This window comes from Pseudoliparis swirei, chromosome 3 (assembly GCF_029220125.1).
Source record: "Pseudoliparis swirei isolate HS2019 ecotype Mariana Trench chromosome 3, NWPU_hadal_v1, whole genome shotgun sequence".
In the NCBI taxonomy this organism is placed as follows: domain Eukaryota; kingdom Metazoa; phylum Chordata; class Actinopteri; order Perciformes; family Liparidae; genus Pseudoliparis; species Pseudoliparis swirei.
Genome location: NC_079390.1, coordinates 992,421 through 1,001,645, shown reverse-complemented (window position 1 = coordinate 1,001,645; position 9,225 = coordinate 992,421).

The window sequence follows — 9,225 nt, the reverse complement described above, 5'->3', positions numbered from 1 at the left end:
CCCAGTAAGACCCCAGTAGGACCCCAGTAAGACCCCAGTAAGACCCCAGTAAGACCCCAATAGGACCCCAGTAAGACCCCAATAGGACCCCAGTAAGACCCCAGTAAGACCCCAATAGGACCCCAGTAAGACCCCAGTAGGACCCCAGTAAGACCTCAGTAGGACCCCAGTAAGACCCCAGTAGGACCCCAGTAAGACCTCAGTAGGACCCCAGTAGGACCCCAGTAAGACCCCAGTAAGACCCCAGTAGGACCCCAGTGAGACCCCAGTAAGACCCCAATAGGACCCCAGTAAGACCCCAATAGGACCCCAGTAAGACCCCAGTAGGACCCCAGTAAGACCTCAGTAGGACCCCAGTAGGACCCCAGTAAGACCCCAGTAAGACCCCAGTAGGACCCCAATAAGACCCCAGTAAGACCCCAATAGGACCCCAGTAAGACCCCAATAGGACCCCAGTAAGACCCCAGTAAGACCCCAATAGGACCCCAGTAAGACCCCAGTAGGACCCCAGTAAGATCCCAATAGGACCCCAGTAAGACCCCAGTAAGACCCCAGTAAGACCCCAGTAGGACCCCAGTAGGACCCCAGTAAGACCCCAGTAAGACCCCAATAGGACCCCAGTAAGACCTCAGTAGGACCCCAGTAGGACCCCAGTAAGACCCCAGTAAGACCGCAGTAGGACCCCAGTAGGACCCCAGTAAGACCCCAGTAAGACCCCAGTAGGACCCCAGTAAGACTCCAGTAAGACCGCAGTAGGACCCCAGTAGGACCCCAGTAAGACCCCAGTAAGACCCCAATAGGACCCCAGTAGGACCCCAGTAAGACCCCAGTAGGACCCCAGTAAGACCCCAGTAAGACCCCAGTAAGACCCCAGTAAGACCCCAATAGGACCCCAGTAAGACCGCAGTAGGACCCCAGTAAGACCGCAGTAGGACCCCAGTAGGACCCCAGTAAGACCGCAGTAGGACCCCAGTAGGACCCCAGTAAGACCGCAGTAGGACCCCAGTAGGACCCCAGTAAGACCGCAGTAGGACCCCAGTAGGACCCCAGTAAGACTGCAGTAGGACCCCAGTAGGACCCCAGTAAGACCGCAGTAGGACCCCAGTAGGACCCCAGTAGGACCCCAGTAGCCTCAGAGGCATCCGTCAGCCTCACGTTGGAGGATGTGAAACAGATTCTACACAGACATCATCCGCCTCCGTCAGACCGGTTTGATCATCAACCTGTTTTCTTGCCGAGCACGTCTTCCGCTGAGTGTGTGTGTGTGTGTGTGAGTGTGTGTGTGTGTGAGTGTGTGAGTGTGTGTGTGTGTGTGAGTGTGTGTGTGTGTGAGTGTGTGTGTGTGAGTGTGTGAGTGTGTGTGTGTGAGTGTGTATCTCCATAAGAAGTTCTAAGAGGATGTAAATCACCCCGTCAAAAGTGAGCGCTATGAAAACATCCTGAGTGCACACTGAGACACACACACACACACACACACACTGTCCATGCGAGATGAGTCATAACTCATCTGCTGGACGTATAAGAATACAAATTAAAGTGCTTTTTTTTGCTTTTAGGACAAGAACATGAAGATTTGAACACGCAGGTTCGTCATTTTGGGGAGAAAGTAGTCGAACGTCCTTAATAATGATTTGTTGGCGTCACAAAATCTACACGGACAAACCAGATGATCCTTTATAACGTCTTCTAGGACTTTTATCTGAGAGCATCGGCACAACATCAGAGTTCACCAGCAGATCGTCATGAGTCAGCGTTTCTGTCCTCAACTCGTGAACTTGTGTTTCCCCGGCTGAATTAATTAATTAATTAATATACACATTTATTTATATATATATAAATATATATATATATAAATATATAAATATATATAAATATATATATATAAATAGATATAAATAAATAAATATATATCTATATATAATTATATATATATAAATATAAATAGCTAAATATATATAAATATACATAAATATATATATATATATATAATTATATATACAGGACTGTCTCAGAAAATTAGAATATTGTGATGAAGTTCTTTATTTTCTGTAATGCAATTCAAAAAACAAAAATGTCATGCATTCTGGATTCATTACAAATCAACTGAAATATTGCAAGCCTTTTATTCTGATTTATTGCTGATTATGGCTTACAGCTTAAGAAAACTCAAATATCCTATCTCGAAATATTAGAATATCATGAAAAAGTATACTAGTAGGGTATTAAACAAATCACTTGAATTGTCTAATTAACTCGAAACACCTGCAAGGGTTTCCTGAGCCTTGACAAACACTCAGCTGTTATAAATCTTTTTTTTTACTTGGTCTGAGGAAATATTAAAATTTTATGAGATAGGATTTTAGAGTTTTCTTAAGCTGTAAGCCATAATCAGCAATATTAAAAGAATAAAAGGCTTGCAATATTTCAGTTGATTTGTAATGAATCCAGAATGCATGACATTTTTGTTTTTTTAATTGCATTACAGAAAATAAAGAACTTTATCACAATATTCTAATTTTCTGAGACAGTCCTGTATATATATGTATATATATATATTGTCCTGTGTAGCTGTCGTTGTGAAATAATGAAAGTGCTTTGATGGCTGTCAGAGACCAAATGGAGTCGGGGGTCAATGGGTCACGGAGGAAGAGAGGGAGAGGAAAAGAGAAGAGGAGGAAAGACAAACGCTTATCGCCTGAGCGCCCTCGTGTCGGCGCCGCCATCGCTGACTGTCGCCACCTTGAGTGACACGCATCGGGGTTGAAGGGTCGGCGGGAGGGGGGAGGGGGGGGGGGGTTAGGAGCTATAAACTTCCCTCGGACAGGAACCGTATAAGCAGTTATTGCAGGTTGGAGCAAACCTTTATTTCATTAACTCTGAAATTACAGCCCGTAAAAGATTAAAACAGCAACACGTCTCACTTCCTTTTTGTCCAGTCAAAGAAAATCTGCGAATATTAATATGTTTAAACATTAAAAGTTTACTTTTATCTTAATATTGATGGAGGGAATGATGTGATTGTGAAGAACAGGAAACATAGGAACTAAAACTGGAACTACAATACCAACCCGACTCAACTCCACTAATTACAGTCATATATATTTATATATATATATACGTATATATATATATATTGACATTACATGTCATTTAGCAGACGCTTTTATCCAAAGCGACTTACAATAAGCATAAACTGTATATATATATATATCTATTTATAGATATATATATATATATATATAGTCTCTATATAAATATAGAAGAGGGACACATGTGATGTTGGTGAGGAAGAGGGACACATGTGATGCACTTTGATGAAGAAGAGGAGGGAAGCATGTGATGCACGTTGGTGAAGAAGAGGGACACATGTGATGCATGTTGGTGAAGAAAAGGGACACATGTGATGCATGTTTGTGAAGAAGAGGAGGGAAGCATGTGATGCACGTTGGTGAAGAAGAGGGACACATGTGATGCATGTTGGTGAAGAAGAGGGACACATGTGATGCATGTTTGTGAAGAAGAGGAGGGACGCATGTGATGCACGTTGGTGAAGAAGAGGGACACGTGTGATGTTGGTGAAGAAGAGGAGGGACGCATGTGATGCATGTTGGTGACGAAAAGGGACGCATGTGATGCATGTTGGTGACGAAAAGGGACGCATGTGATGCACGTTGGTGACGAAGAGGAGGGACGTATGTGATGCATGTTGGTGACGAAAAGGGACGCATGTGATGCACGTTGGTGACGAAGAGGAGGGACGCATGTGATGCACGTTGGTGACGAAGAGGAGGGACGCATGTGATGCACGTTGGTGACGAACAGGAGGGACATATGTGATGCATGTTGGTGACGAAAAGGGACGCATGTGATGCACGTTGGTGACGAAGAGGAGGGACGCATGTGATGCATGTTGGTGATGAAAAGGGACGCATGTGATGCACGTTGGTGACGAAGAGGAGGGACGTATGTGATGCATGTTGGTGATGAAGAGGGACGCATGTGATGCACGTTGGTGAAGAAGAGGGACACATGTGATGCATGTTGGTGAAGAAAAGGGACACATGTGATGCATGTTTGTGAAGAAGAGGAGGGAAGCATGTGATGCACGTTGGTGAAGAAGAGGGACACATGTGATGCATGTTGGTGAAGAAGAGGGACACATGTGATGCATGTTTGTGAAGAAGAGGAGGGACGCATGTGATGCACGTTGGTGAAGAAGAGGGACACGTGTGATGTTGGTGAAGAAGAGGAGGGACGCATGTGATGCATGTTGGTGACGAAAAGGGACGCATGTGATGCACGTTGGTGATGAAGAGGAGGGACGCATGTGATGCATGTTGGTGACGAAAAGGGACGCATGTGATGCACGTTGGTGACGAAGAGGAGGGACGTATGTGATGCATGTTGGTGACGAAAAGGGACGCATGTGATGCACGTTGGTGACGAAGAGGAGGGACGTATGTGATGCATGTTGGTGACGAAGAGGGACGCATGTGATGCACGTTGGTGATGAAGAGGAGGGACGTATGTGATGCATGTTGGTGACAAAGAGGAGGGACGTATGTGATGCATGTTGGTGATGAAGAGGGACACATGTGATGCACGTTGGTGACGAAGAGGAGGGACGTATGTGATGCATGTTGGTGACGAAAAGGGACGCATGTGATGCACGTTGGTGACGAAGAGGAGGGACGTATGTGATGCATGTTGGTGACGAAGAGGGACGCATGTGATGCACGTTGGTGACGAAGAGGAGGGACGTATGTGATGCATGTTGATGACGAAGAGGGACGCATGTGATTCACGTTGGTGACGAAGAGGAGGGACACATGTGATGTTGGTGAAGAAGAGGAGGGACGCATGTGATGTTGGTGAAGGAGCAATGAAGCGCTCACATGGGGCATCCTGACACTCGGCGACCAGCCAGGGGAGGACAATAGATGAAGGTGAGCGGGGGAGGGGGAGTGAAGGTGGAAGTGTGTGTGAGTGACAGCACGGGGGGGGGGGGGGGGAGGATGTCGCTGCTGTTAGCCGGGTGGAGGATGGAGGTGAAGGGAGGGTGTGACTGACACATGGACAGAGACGACTAGCAGGGGGCGGCGGGCAGACAATAACGGTGGCAGGATGCGGGTGTGCTGCATTGACCAGGGTGTGTGAGTGTGTGTGTGTGAGTGTGTGTGTGTGTGTGTGTGTGTGTGTGTGTGTGTGTGTGTGTGTGTGTGTGCATGTTGTTTCAGGTGTCCATACACCCCCCAGCCAACCAGCAGGCCCTGGAGGGAGGAATGGCAGCTCATTAGCCTGATCAAAGACTCCACTTCCCCCCTCGGGTTCACACACACACACACACACACACACTTTGCTGTGTTTACCTGAAGAATCCGAGGCTAATCTGCCTGATGTGCAGGATGTGGGGATCAATTAAGAAGATGAAGGTGTGGTGAAGAAGAGAGGTTCACAGTGAAAGGTGACCTGTCCAGGTGAGTTATGCAGACGCTCCACCTTGTGAAAGAAAGGTGAGTCAAAAGAATAATGGTTTGTTACACAGAACCATGTGAGAAGACTTCATATTAATTATATATTAACATTAAAAAACCAGTTCTTATAATGTCAATCATCCACAAAAGTGTTATAAATTTTAAATGAGAAACCTGAAGAAACCATTGGGACCATAAGGAAGACATGTACATATATATATTTATATCTATATTTATGTATATATAAATATATGTATATCCATATATATATCATATTAACATAATAACAGTTATTAACATGTCAATAATCCTTACTTACTTACTTATTCATTTATTTATTTACTTAATTACTTAATTACTAATTTATTTACTTACTTACTTACATATTTATTTACTTACTTACTTATTTATTTATTTACTTACTTATTTATTTACTTAGTTACTTACATATATATGTATTTATTTACTTACTCACTTAATTATTTATTTATTTACTTACTTTTTATTTATTTATTTATTTACTTACTTACTTACTTATTTAATTATTTATTTATTTACTTACTTACGTTTTTATTTATTTTTATTTTTATTTACTTACTAACTTATTTTTTTATTTACTTACTTACATACTCACCCAGAGGTCTCACTCGGATACATTTACAATATACCAGGAACAATAATTGTGATATTTAAAAATTTAATACTGAGTATCTCATGTTTTTATATACACAGTATTGGTTACACACTCTCCGACTCTCTACACTCGCATTTTGAGTCATAAAAAAAAGTAAAAGATGAATTTGATTAACAGCATCAGATTTTCTCGAGTTAACGCGCCGATGTTGTTATTGTGATTTCTTTGGCGACCGTAGTCGTGCGGTGAACATCTGATATTGGGACATCGTCTCGCTCACTTTTACTCCACCAGAACCTCAAACCTCGAGTATAGAAATCAAACATCTAAAAGATCTAAATTTAAAAAATAAAAGTGTGGTTGAGTCATGATGGCTCTCACTGTGTATAGTCTCTGAAGTTTGAAAAATAAATACAACAGGTGTGTCTTTTTTCTCCTATAATTTAATCCAGCTAACCCCGCTTCTGTGTTTTCAATACAACATCTTCTCTTCCTGTAATTTATTGCACAAAGAATTGTCCTTTTAAGAATAATATTAATATTATATGTGTGTGTGTGTGTGTGTGTGTGTTTCAAGTTTCAAGTTTCAAGTTTTTATTGTCACATCCCCTTTTATACAAGTATAATCGGTTCGTGAAATTCTTATGTGCAAAACACCCGACAGCAGTAGCAGACTAAAAAAAGAATAAGAATGAGAATAAACTATACAATATCCACACAAAAAAAGAAGAAAGTATTAACAATATATATATAAAACAATGTAATAGAATATACATCATGGCAATATATATATATAAAACAATGTAATAAAATATACACTTTTTTTGAGACTATATATATATATATATGTATATACATACAATATATATATACAATATATATATATATAAACAATGTAATGTGTGTTTCTGTGCGTGTGTGTTGGTGTGTGTGAGTGTCTGTGTTTCTGTGCCTGTTTCTGGGTGTGTGTGTGTCTGTGTGTGTGTGCATAATCTGAAAATTATATTAATATATAATTCAATATATTCCAAAAATAAAGTCATTTTCAACCAGGAGATTATTGTATTGATTACATGGTGTTAATAGTTTGTCATATTTCACCTTTATGAGCAGGACTGAACCATTTGATCAATATTCACTGAGATTATAGGTTTGATGTTTAAACTCAAACCCGAGAAAGACATTTATACTTGATTAAATGTGTATTGTTTTTGTTTACTTGTCAACAACATGAAGTGTTGTCGATGTCTTTTAGGAGCGAGGCTTCTGCTCGTTGGTTTGGCGGTTCTCGTCTGGAGGTACCCCGCCGGGCGAGAGGAGGGAAGCAGAGCTCCGGTGGAAGTTGACCTTTGACCTTTCTTCAGAGGAGCGACAGGACCCCGACTGCCCTGCGACCTCCTGGGACCGACCAATCACTGGAGCGTGACCTGCCGTCAGGGGGCGTGGCTTCAAAGGCCCTCGCCGCTCCTCGCCATTTCTCACATTCTGGGCATTCCAAGTGTCGCCGGGAGCACATATCATCCAGACACACACACACACACAGACAACAAACACACACACACACACACACACAGAGACACACTCACACACACACATATACACACATACACACACAGACACCAAACACACACACAGAGACACACTCACACACACACACACAGACACCAAACACACACACAGAGACACACTCACACACACATATACACACACACACACAGACACCAAACACACACACAGAGACACACTCACACACACACACAGACAACAAACACACACACAGAGACACACTCACACACACATATACACACACACACACACAGACACACACAGACACCAAACACACACACAGAGACACACTCACACACACATATACACACAGACACACACAGACACCAAACACACACACAGAGACACACTCACACACACATATACACACACACACACAGAGACACCAAACACATACATATATACACACACACACACACACAGACACCAAACACACACACAGAGACACTCACACACACATATACACACACACAGACACACACAGACACCAAACACACACACAGAGACACACTCACACACACACACACACACACACACAGACACCAAACACACACACAGACACACTCACACACACACACACACACAGAGACACACTCACACACACGCACACAGACACACACACAGAAACAGACACAGAAACACAGACACTCACACACCCCAACACACACACACAGAAACACACACACACACACACAAATACAGTTTATAGTTTAACATCAGAGTTAGTTTAACATTAGAGTTAGTTTAACGTCAGAGTTAGTTTAACTTCAGAGTTAGTTTAACATCAGAGTTAGTTTAACATTAGAGTTAGTTTAACGTCAGAGTTAGTTTAACTTCAGAGTTAGTTTAACATCAGAGTTAGTTTAACATTAGAGTTAGTTTAACGTCAGAGTTAGTTTAACTTCAGAGTTAGTTTAACATCAGAGTTAGTTTAACGTCAGAGTTAGTTTAACATCAGAGTTAGTTTAACGTCAGAGTTAGTTTAACTTCAGAGTTAGTTTAACATCAGAGTTAGTTTAACATCAGAGTTAGTTTAACGTCAGAGTTAGTTTAATTTCAGAGTTAGTTTAACGTCAGAGTTAGTTTAACATCAGAGTTAGTTTAACTTCAGAGTTAGTTTAACTTCAGAGTTAGTTTAACATCAGAGTTAGTTTAACTACAGTTAGTTTAACATCAGAGTCAGTTTAACATCAGAGTTAGTTTAACTTCAGTTAGTTTAACATCAGAGTTAGTTTAACTTCAGCAGCTCTGAGCCTCACATGTTGATTTATTTATAGTTTCTTTGATTTAACGAGCGTTGCTGGTGGGCTACGGATCATTAGCATTCCACTCAATTTAAAAGTCTCTGCCTGCTTAGTTTGGCTCATCCGTCACTTTTAATATGAGTGATGTGTGTATTCTGTGTGTATTTTGTGTGTATTTTGTGTGTATTCTGTGTGTATTTTGTGTGTATTCTGTGTGTATTTTGTGGTGGCCTCGTGAAGAACCATTGACCCCAAATTGGTTGTTCTTTGCTATTTATGTATTTTTTGTGCGTATGACTTCTTGGGT